Below are 12172 nucleotides of genomic sequence, written 5' to 3'. Positions count from 1 at the left end.
GTTGGGAGACCATTTCAGGTGACTACCTCTAGAACCTCATCAAGAGAATGCCAAGAGTGTGCAAAGCAGTAATCAAAGCAAAAGGTGGCTACTTTGAAGAACATACAATATGACATATTTTCAGTTGTTTTACACCTTTTTGTTATGTACATAATTCCACATGTGTTAATTCACAGTTTTGATGCCTTCAGTGTGAATCTACAATTTTCATTGTCATGAAAATATTGAAAACTCTTTGAATGAGAAGTTGTGTCCAAACTTTTGGTCTGTACTGTAACTGAATGCATTTTACTTGAATGCAATACTTTCTAAATCTGAAAGTTAATAGCAGTTTCATGATCTGCAGTTGGTTCCTCTGCAGAGCCCAAAGTTGGAAGAACTATTGACTAAATAAAACACTTGTACATAAAAAGTCTGACTGTGATGCAAATAAGCAAATAAACTTGTTTCTAGTTAAATCCAAGTGACAAGACCAAACAAAAATTAAAAAAATAAGACTGACACACAACTGGTTAACAAGCTGACGCTTTTGTCCCCAGCTGATTAATGAAAGTAATTACTCTGGATTGGTATGAGGGGCCGTATAAGACATTATTTATTCTGAACCATTCACATTCATACATTCTTGCTCTCACAGTCATATATACTCTCTTTCGCATACATATATTCTCTTATGCATCCATATATTCTCTCTCTCACATTCATACATTCTTGCTCTCACAGTCATATATACTCTCTTTCGCATACATATATTCTCTTACGCATCCATATATTCTCTCTCTCACATTCATACATTCTTGCTCTCACAGTCATATATACTCTCTTTCGCATACATATATTCTCACTTGCACATCCATATATTCTCTCTCTCGCATGCATATATATTCTCTTACGCATTCATATATTCTCACTTGCACATCCATATATTCTCTCTCTCGCATGCATATATATTACTTTACACATACATACATTCTCACTCTCATTGTCACTCTTAAAAAAGAATGTATGTATGTGAAAGACAAGTATATATGAACGTGTGAGGAAGAGTTTATATGTGTGTGTGAGAGAGGAGTATGCATGAAACGGAAGTTACTTTGCATGAAAAGGAAGGCACTTTGAATGAAAAGGAAGGCACTTTGAATGAAAAGGAAGGCACTTTGAATGAAACGGAAGGCAGATGATTTCTCGTGCTCTGATTGGACGAGAGGCCGCCACCTCCCATTTTGAACACTAAACCCTATCACTTGTACTGACTCATAACTATTAAGGTTACACAACTTAAATGTCATTTTGTAGTTGATTCAACTATAAAGTATTAAGCTCTATCAAGATTTTTTCAAATTTAACTTAACAGTGCTAAATATTTTAAAGCTTATTTGTATCTAGCACTCAAAAATTTTAAGATCCCTGAAGTAGTGTCATGACGTCATCACGTACTGGTGGGAGGGTCTTTCGTTTTCTCTACGTTAGCTCAGGTGGCCATGTTGGATTTGCCGAATGCGAGTATGCGACGTTTGAAATTGAAAGTCGAGCATTTTATTTTTCTGCAAAGCGTTGCGATTTCGTCCCGCTTCAAGACGCCCCAACCTCGTTTTTTTTTTTTCATCCGCCTCATCGCTTATGGTGCCGTCTTGTCTTCAGCCCTGATTTAATTTGGTAAGTTTCGTTCATGGTTTATTTTGAATGAATGCTTTAAAAATGCTCTTATACTACCGTAAATGTGATTTACTGTTGTTTAAACATATGTGTGTTATGATTGTTTTAGAGATTAATGTGGAAATGTATACATGATTAGTTTGTCATAGCAGACGTATGGCGAGCCCAGCCCAAAATGCATTTCTGCCCGTAAGTTACGACAGTGATGAGGTTTTTTTTTTTCAGAGGTAGAAATGATCTGTTATGCTGCAATCACACTAAACATGATCCGCGTGTGAAATTCGCGTTGGAGGCCTCTGTCTGTGGCTAAAGTTTGCTGCTGGACATTTGTCAAAAAATGTCACTCAAAGCCTCTAACGGTTGTGTGGGAGGAGCTACCGCCAACAGTTTTAAGCCTGGTTGCTACATGGAAGCATTGGGTTTTGAATGCAGCTTTAAGCTTTTATAAATCACTGATCTCCGTTATAAAAAAGGTTTTTGTAAAAATAAATTAATCAACGTGCTCGTGTTGTGTTCAGGTACCGAACTACAGAGTGTTCAGTGTTTCACCTCCAGGTAGACGCCAAGGCCAGCGAGGTAACTTGTCTCAGTTATTTGTCTAGAGCTATTTTAAAAAAACAAAAAATGCAATGGGTTGTGTAGTGCAATAAATGTTTTTTGATCAGAATATAATTGAAACATTTTTTAACATTGAAAAATCTCTTTTGGACTTTTTCAGATACTGAACTTCAGAAAGTTCACCAGAAAGTCACCATTTCACCAGAAAAGAGGTGTCAGTGGGTGAGTTTTATACTTATTTAATGCATTCATCCTGAACTATTTCCATCATTATATTTATACGGCAGCATGGAAACATTTATGCACATTTTAACTAGCCAAAGGTCTAAATAGAGTTGAAATTATTTACATTTGAACTAAACATATTTAGATTGCAGGCTGAAGGTGGCACAATGGAATGGAGGTGCAAGTTGTGTTCTGTTACTTTGGCACTATGCAGTACTACATATAATACTGCAGTACTACATAGCAAATATTCCAAAGTGTTTCCACTGCCATGTATGTGGAGACACTTTGGACTATTGTCATGTCTTTATGACAGTATATTACAATAATAAAATGATGTTGCATTAGCACCATTCCATCATTTGAAACCATGAAAACTCATCTGTCAAGATCTGAAATGGATTTATGTAGAGTAGATGCAGTCAGAGGAAATTGTGCAGTTTTTACATGTTTGTGTAACTTAAAGCTGCCCTTTTCTGAGACTAAGTCCACCAAAACAGACAGGAACTGGCCAGCTTGGTTAGGATTTATGACCTCCAGGTGAATTTCTAATGTGCATAATTCAAAAACGGATAACAAATCATTTGTAAACAGGTGTAAGAAGCCAAGGTGTAACTTGCCTTAAAAATGACTTTGGGTCTTTGACCTGAAGTGGATCATGACATAAACACTGTATTGTCCTCTCACTAGAAATAGACATCTAGAAAAGGTATCATTTTATTATTTCTTAAAGTTCCTTAAATAAATATTGGAAGTGTTTGCTCTGCATTTGCTTCAAAGGTAATGGATATTTCTTTTTATTCTTTTAGGACCAGCGTGACGTGAACATGAGACGGGCACTTGTCCTCCTTGCACTTCCTGTTTATCTGCATGAAGATGCCTCCAACTTCTTCAAGACCTGTACTGTAAGTGCACACGACTCCCTGTCAATGGTTTTCACTAATCCTTTAATATTGATTGAGATTTTATTGAGTGACATAATAAATAGGGCAATTGTTTGTAGTTTGTAAACTGAGTGATATTTTTAAATGGTTTTAAAAATGAGATGGAAGATGAAAGGCGAACATCAGGGACTCCTGATTGGAAGGAGTGGGAACATTTTCGTTTACCTTTTTCTGCTCCTGATCCATCATTATTTGAATAAAGAAAAATGAAGCTTTAGTCTTAAATTATTTTATAAATGTCCTCCTTCAGAAAAATGCTAAAGAACTTTTTAAAAACACAATTTTAATTGGAGTTGGTCCTTAAAACATCATAGCCAGTTGATTAAAAGCTAACAGAATGTTAGCATGAAAAGATTCCCATTGACAGGTGGCAGGAATGTCAGTTTTGGACATTAGTGTGATGAATATCTTTGAGGGTCTGAACTCATCTGTGTTTTTTGTTTTGTATTTTCCAGAATACCAGACCTCACAGACACTGCTGTGGGACTAATCTCTTCTAACTCTTCGGGGACATCTATGCTCTGGACCTACAGCACCCCAAAAAACTTGAACTTGCCTTCATATTTATTCAGAATGCTGTCTTGAGCCTTGAGGACAGCAAACCACTGAAAGGACATTTATTGACGCTGAAGAATGTTTCGTTGAGTGAGTCTTCCAGAATGGACTATTTGTTGGTTTAAGTGTTATGTAACTAATGTGTTTTGATGTGATCATTTGCTTTTTCTGCCGTACAATACAAAACCAACTCTTTTTGTCAATATGTTGAGTGGCACTCTTATAATGCAGTTTTATTGCACTTATTGTTTCTTCATCCTCTTGATATTTGTGCTTTTTTTTTAAAGAGCAATTAAAAAAGTGTATTAAGCAATCACTATTGTGTGGCCTTCACGTTTGTTGGTTTTTATCAATGTTAGCTTTTAAAATGTAGTGGGGCAGTATCAATATCTCTGTTTCGAATACATTTTAAGCTGAAGAATTTTAAATATTTTCAATGCTACACATTTAATGAGTTAAAGAATTTATAAAGCATTTGAGTGAATTTTACATATTTTATGAGTTGAGTAATATAAAAATATAGTTAGTTAAAGCGTTTTTTAGTTGGAAAATATTAAAAACTTTAAGTAAATAATCTCTCTTTTATAAGTTGAGGAATCTTAATATTTTTTATATGAAATAATACAAATGTAAGCCAACTGACAATATGAATTTTAATAAATGTTAACTTAAAAGTTTTAATAATATAACTTAACTGTTGCGTAATCTGTTACAAAATAAATTTTAAGTTCAGTCAACTCGCTAGGGATTACAGTGCAGACGCTAACATGAACAAGCAAGAAATCCCAAATTAACAGACTTGTGGTGTGGAAAGGTATGTTTTTCAGCTAGCAGTAATAATCAAAGTATCCGTTCTCTGTTTCAAAATGAGATTGCCACAAAACCGTATATTATCTCATACTGGAACAGCTTTGGATGTAGAATTCAGTGGGAAAAGGTTTGGACCCTGCCACAAAAGTATTTCATCACCAATAAAATCAGAGAAATTTCTTTCAAAATTCTTCACAAATTTTATCCAGTGAAACATTTCTTTACTAAGTTTAAAAAAGATCTGGACATAAACTGTTCATTCTGTCATTCCTCACCAGAAACTGTGCCTCATCTTTTTTGGTTTTGCTCTTTCACTCAACTATTTTGGAAAGATGTGATACATTTTATAAGAACTCATCAATGTGAAGATTATAGATTATTTTACGAGCATATTATTTTTGGATATTTTACACAAGAAAGACTTAATGCAGAAAAAATATATGTAGTTAATTTACTTATAATTATGGCTAAATACTTTATACACAAGTGTAAATATGCCAACAAAAAAACCGTGTTTTATGTTTTTCAGAAAGAAATGGTTTTGTATGTGAACAGTATTAAATCTTCCACTAACAAAAAAGCTGTCAGAACAGTTGAAACATGGTCTCTCCTGAAACTTTAACAGATTCCTTTGCCTTATTATTTTTGTTTTCTTTTTGCATAACCTGTTTTACATGGTTATCATTATGTTTTTTTTGTTCATTCTCATGGCGAACGTGAAGATTGTATTTTGCACACAGTGGAGTTTTGTGTTTGGTATTTTGTATGTGCAAGATATTGTTAATAAAGTTTATTTTAAAAAAAAACGAACCGGCAAGAAGTAGCCACGGGGGTCCTGCAGCCATCGGAACCTTAACAAATATTTCATCTCCACCTCACCGTTGCCTTTTTTAAGAAATGACAGCTGGTTTTCCCACATTTATATGTAGTTATGGATCGAAAACAAGAGGAATTTGTTTTAATGTAAATGCGTGTTCCAGCGTCTACAGGAAGTGTCGCCCATAATTCACGCAAAGGCTCATGGGGGCTAGGAATAAGGTGGATACGGATTTTCTGTTTCGGTGGCACTTCTATTACCATTATTGGTATTTGAGACATTCCTTTGTGTCTCTAGAGATGCAGACAGATTTGTGACCACTTGAGGTGAAGATAAAATATTTCTTAAGGTTCCGATGGCCTTCTTATTGGTTCGTGTTAGCGTCTGTTCAAAATGGGAGGTGGCGGCGTCTCGTCCAATCAGAGCACGAGAAATCATCTGCCTTCCGTTTCATTCAAAGTGCCTTCCTTTTCATTCAAAGTCACTTCCGTTTCATGCATACTCCTCTCTCACACACACATATAAACTCTTCCTCACACGTTCATATATACTTGTCTTTCACATACATACATTCTTTTTTAAGAGTGACAATGAGAGTGAGAATGTATGTATGTGTAAAGTAATATATATGCATGCGAGAGAGAGAATATATGGATGTGCAAGTGAGAATATATGTATGCGAAAGAGAGTATATATGACTGTGAGAGCAAGAATGTATGAATGTGAATGGTTCAGAATAAATAATGTCTTATACGGCCCCTCATAGATTGGAGTCCACTCACGCTGCTGCTGTTGCTGAGACCGTAATTCGTCCTGGACCACCTCAGCATCTTAAAGCTCTGCATGTCTCAACTGATCAATGCAACTCACATCTCTTTAGTCTATTGGCGTAGCCTCGTTACACAACGTTTGATCTTGATCGTGACATTGATTAGAACTTAAGAGGGTTTTCTTAATGAATACTTATCAAGCTGTTGTCAAAAGCTACGATAAAAAAAGAAAACCTAAGACAACTAAGTTATGAAGATGTGAAAGAAAGTATATCTTAGAGACAACCGGTTCAGCCCCTGCTGTATTTTGGGAAACAATTTGAGAAATGCAGAATAAAAAAAAAAAAACAAAGAAAAATGAAAGTGATGTTCTGCCCCCTGAATGTTTAATGGATACTGTGTAAGCTGTAGAAAACCAATCAAAAGCGTCAGCATTTATTGTTTTGTTCTTTTGATAAATGGACCAAAACGGAATTTGGGTTGGAGCTTCTATGAGTCTGCTTACATTTGAAGTTTGTAATTTTTTTCTAGCCTAACAGATGATTTTATAAAGCGATTTAAAGTTTAACATTGAAAACAATATTCAACAGATTTATGAACGTAGAAGATATGAGTTGAATATTATAAGTTAAAAGTCAAAATTATATTTCACAGCAATAATTTCACTTACATGCATGTTCAGACCTGGGAGGTTGAGGGTCTTGCTCAGTATTGTAGCTGTTTCTAGCACTGCACTCCTCCAGCTAGGGGGTTACTGCCCTGAGTGCTCCAATTACCACAGGCACCACTGTCACCTTCACTTTCCATGCTTTCTCCAGTTCTTCTCTGAGTCCCTGGTATTTCTCCAGTTTCTCATGTTCCTTTTTCCTGATGTTCCCATCACTTGGCACTGCCACATCCACCACAACGGCTTTCCTCTGTTCTTTATCCACCACTACAATGTCTGGTTGGTTCTCCATTACCATCCTATCAGTCTGGATCTGGAAGTCCCACAGGATCTTTGCCCTCTCATTCTCTACCACCTTCGGAGGTGTTTCCATTTTGACCTTTGGGTTTCCAGTTCATATTCTGCAGACATGTTCCTGTATATTATTCCAGCCACTTGATTGCGCTCCATGTATGCTTTCCCTGCAAGCATCTTACACCCTGCAGTTATGTGCTGGATTGTTTCAGGCGCCTCTTTGCACAGCTTACACCTTGGGTCTTGTCTGGTGTGGTATCCTCTGCTGCCAGGATGAGTGCTTCTTTCAAGCTTCTGTTGGAATAGCAATATGTATTCCAACAAAAACAGCAGTATCTTTGATGTAGCTGTAGTAAACACAGCATGCAGCTCCTGCTGGTAGCTATTCTAGTAAATAGTTAGCTGCTCTGAGGTTAATGTCATAATGAAAACAATTGTAATCTTTTTTTATTTTAACTGCGGTGATGCTTTTTGTCATATGAATAGTTCCTAATATGTGCATAGTGAACGCTAAGCACATAGAAGTAATAATAGCAAAATAAAACAAAGCTCCTGTGCTGTTTCCATGCAAGTTTGGTTGATCACCCTCTAATCGCTTTACTGCAAGCCTGATGAGACTGTGAATCGTTTTTTCCGGATGTGTTCTATTGCCTAATTAGGGAGTTACTGAAACAATTCATTAATAGACAAACACAAAAATTAGACACCCCCACAAACTATAAAACACAACATAAGATTTCGTTCTTTTAAAGAAAAATTGTCAAGTGTTGAGTTTCTATTCTTTGATTTTGTTACCAGTAAAGAAGGAGGCTGGCTTGCCTGCCTCCCGTTCTCAGTTACAATAATAAGGGAGGGAGACTGAATTCTCAGATGGGGGTTTTGAAAGAGATGGGCCACTTTCTGGTCAGGGAGAATCAATTGCTTTTTTGAGTCAGAAAACAGATGTTTATCATACAGTCACTTACCTACAATTAAAATGTTAATATATCAAGATGCAAATTATTATGCCAAAGTAGTCAAAAGTAGCAATTGTTCAATAAATCAAATTTTTTGTAGCTGTCAGGAGGAAGTTAATGACCGCCATGTGTCTCTGACCCCCATTTTGGGCAGAACACAGTGGGGCAGTGGTTGGCGCTCTCGCCTCACAGCAAGAAGGTCCTGGTTCAAATCCCAGCTGGGTTCTTTCTGTGAAGATGTTCTCCTTGTGCATGTGGTACTTTGGTTTCCTCCAATTGTCCAAAAACATGCTTCACGGGTTAATTGGTGTCTCTAAATTGTACCTAGGTGTGTTTGTGGATGTGTGGCCCTGCTGTTCAGGGGATGGCTCTGCCAGCCCCACGACCCAGAAAGGGTTCTGTAAATATATAAAGTGCAGATGTTTTTTATAACTGTTCTAACAGGGACTAAATGCCGTGGGGTTTGTGCTTAGAGTCCCAGATCTCATTTATTTTGCTCCCCATTTGAGGAGTTTTTACTAAAAGTTTATGAGTGATAATCTTGAAAACTCTTGTGAGTTCCTCTCGTAAGCTATTTAAATGTCTTCATGCCTTCATTAGGGTTTTTTTTTTGACGTGTGCAGATTACTGATGGTTTTGGTGACAAAGAACAGACTTTTGGTTTCTATTTGGTTTAGTTTGACTCCAATCAGTATGTCACATTTTATGATCCTTTTGATTGTTGCTCCCACTCAGCAAGTTGCTCTGTGTGCTGGTTCCAATCCTTTAAAAGTTCCTATGTCTGTCAGAAGTAATTGAACAAGTACCTGTGTGCCAGAGGAGCTTGCTGAAATGGAGTTAGCATGAGAATGAGTTTGCTCCTGTTGGAGCTGGGTCCTGCCCAGTTACGTAAAGCTTCTGTAAATGATGGAGGTGCCAGTCACCTAGATGTCCTTCGGTGCTGCGGTCTGAGGGAGGTTGAGCTGCCAGAGGACATTGTGTTGCTTTGCCATCACAGCCTGCTCAATCAATACAAGGGAAATGCTTCACATTCAATTTAGATCCAACGGAAGGAGCTTGAACTGATGGTAAAGGGTATTTCTGGGATCTTTCCAGTGGTAAAAACTGAGGTGCGGTGGTTGCCAAGCTGTCGATTGCCATTGACAAGTTCAGTCTTTATGTGATTCAAAGTCATTCTGTAAGTATGACTGCTTCAGTGCTTTAAGCCTTAGTCACAACTGCCCATGCGGATGGTTATGGGCTGTCTGCGGCTGAAAAATGGACACAAAGGCAGCCCGCATTTTTAGATTGAAGACAAACCGATGAGCCTGTAATGTTCATGCACATATATTTACTACGAGCATGCTGCGGGCTTCAAGTTGTAAGGAACACCTACGGAACACGTAAGTAAGGATAATGTAGCCGAGATGCAGATATGTTGTACAGATTATTCTGTTTTTCAACCCTCCCAAATCCTGTGCACTGCACAGCAAGCCCTTTTGGTGCTGATCAAGTGATAAGTGCACACTCCTTGCACATCCTTTACGTGCAGCCTGACAGTTAGAAATTAAGAAATTAGACAGTTTGTGTAGACATCCAGAAGGCTTCTTTTGAGCACTTTGTGCATCACTTGCACACCTCGTACACGCAGTAGTGTGCGCATCTTACTGACTGGAGTGCTGCATTTAAGGTGTTGTGCGACAGCCCTGTATATCATAAGTGCGTATAAATGTCATCATCCTTACAAATATTTAGCATTACACAGCACATACAACAATGGTATGTTCCAATTTTATGAAGGGAACTGCATGACACACCTGTACTGCTCTTAAGATGCAGCCCCTCCTCTCTACAACCTCTACAGGCCTAGTTACCCCAAAAACCTGCAGTGTCCAGACGGGGGTTAACCCGTATTAGTGCATGTGACTACGACTTCGTTTAGATAAAGTAAAAGAAGAGCTGTTTAGTATTTTTGTTTCCAAAAGGGAAACTTGCATATCGTATAGAATCATTACACAAAGATTGACTCAATCCTTTATTTCTTGTAACTTTGGTGATTATAGCCTGCAGTAAATGAAAATCTCAAATTTGAGGAGTCAGAAAAGTAGAAACCATATTAGAAAGTATCAGACTTCCAAAAAATGTTCATTTTTACTATACTTGGTCTGGCCTCCTTTTGCATGAACCATTTATCAATGCATCAGAGGCAAAGTGGAAGCCCAGGTTGGTTTGATAGCTGCTGTCAGGTCATCTGCATTGGTGGGTTTGGTGTCTCTCGTATTTCTCTTGACAAAAGCCCATAGATAGTCTGGGTTCTGGTCAGGCGAGTCTGGAAAATAAGGACATTTGTAGTCCTTGTCCAGCATTCGTCCATACGTGGAAGTTCTTGATGTTCTGACTCCAGCATTAGTCCGTTCACTGTGATGTTCCCCCAAACTCTTGAATGAATTCTTTCAACAATCCTCTCAAGACTGCAGTTCTCCCTGTTGTTAGTGTGCCTTTTTCCAACCACATTTCTGTTAATGAGTGGAAACAGCACAACCATCCTGATGAAGGGGGTAGATGACTGTTGTCTGAACATCTTTCTGATTATCCAAGAGCCCAATTAAAGGTTCGGGAAATGTTTTAGAGATGTTTTAAGTTGATAAGCAGATTTGATTGTGACATTTTTTTCACAATCTTCCAATTTGACACCGAATTTTGGGTTTTCATCATCTGAGCTAATATCACATTTACAAGTAAAGTTTTGAAATATTTCAACCTAAATGTAATGATTTTATATAAAACAAGAAAATACCCAAACTATATACTTAATACCATATTGAATTATTTTGGCTGAACCTGTATTTATGTAATGTCATTCAAATGCATAGATTTTTTTTTGTGTGCTAATCACACTGTCAGCCCTCCCCCACCAACAGTCTACCAAACTGAAGGGAAAAAGGAAAAGATCATCGACGTACATGTGAGGAATATGAACTTAGTGCCAGATTTTTATTTTTTTTAATAGTTTTTTGTTTTGTTCTGTTTTGAATTGTCCATTTGTCAGTCGCACCAGTTTCAGGTTTGTCATGATTCACGATCATGATCACGATGTCACGATTCTCATCATTTCTGTTGATTGGCCTCAGTATATCCAGATGTCTGGTCTCAGTTCTTCATGGTCAGCTGTTCTGCTTTGTCCTCCTTTTTTTTTGCTCCCATGTTTTTGTCTTGATCTGGTCAATTTATTACATGTTAATTTTCTGTCACCAAGGCTGCATATTGAGTCCTACAGTTCCTGACAGTAACATTTTTACAAGCAAACCTTTTTGTTTACATTAGTAAAGGTAATGGTTCATTTTGACAATTCGATTGATGTCATAATGTGTGGTTGATGATGCGATTCATCCAAAGGGAACATTCTTAGAACATTCTAGACACTGGATGGTCACATGACTTTGCTAAATTCAAAATGTTTCCACACATTGGACTGAAATGATGGACTGATCAGTCTTTGCTGACGTCCCATGTGTGTTGTCCACTGATGCACTTGTTCGTTTTTATGTTGTGGTAAAATAAACCTACGATGTCTCAATCCAAATGTTTTTTTCCATTATCAATTTAAATAATTGATTTCATTTTGAAATGGTTTTATAATAATAGAGGTGGATTTGACTAACAACTTGCCTCAGAGAGGTTGGATCGTGGGAACAGAAATTGATTAATCAATTCAGTCGATTAATCATTACACCCCTTTTAAAAAATGGATTCTATTCAAATGGCTCCATAAGTAAATCCACATGCTCCACTGTGACTGCAACTTCTTTATTTTAAGTCTAAAATTATTTTTCATAATCAGCTCGCTATCAGCTTGTAGCAACATTTATGAATAGGTTCCAAAATTGGCTTAAAAAATAAAGTTATGTTTTTAAACCAGCTTTAAGCACTATATTTTCTAC

General features: G+C 37.2%; 1 protein-coding gene and 1 long non-coding RNA gene across 6 annotated transcripts in view; one reads left to right on the top strand and one right to left on the bottom strand.

Annotated features, from left to right (window-relative positions):
* The window catches only part of LOC101159404 (ryanodine receptor 3), a 145254-nt gene that overhangs the window by 128973 nt on the left and 4109 nt on the right, over positions 1-12172 (bottom strand). The window lies entirely within an intron of this gene.
* LOC144990130 (uncharacterized) lies at positions 2021-3877 on the top strand. Its single transcript, XR_013654087.1, has 4 exons — positions 2021-2232; positions 2375-2436; positions 3249-3344; positions 3839-3877. It is a non-coding gene; the product is annotated as an uncharacterized LOC144990130 (long non-coding RNA).

The sequence above is a fragment of the Oryzias latipes genome, chromosome 24 (assembly GCF_053564925.1).
Source record: "Oryzias latipes strain Hd-rR chromosome 24, Olatipes_Hd-rR_3.1".
NCBI lineage: Eukaryota > Metazoa > Chordata > Actinopteri > Beloniformes > Adrianichthyidae > Oryzias > Oryzias latipes.
The sequence above is the reverse complement of the archived record's forward strand: the minus strand, read 5'-3'. Positions and strand labels throughout refer to the sequence as shown.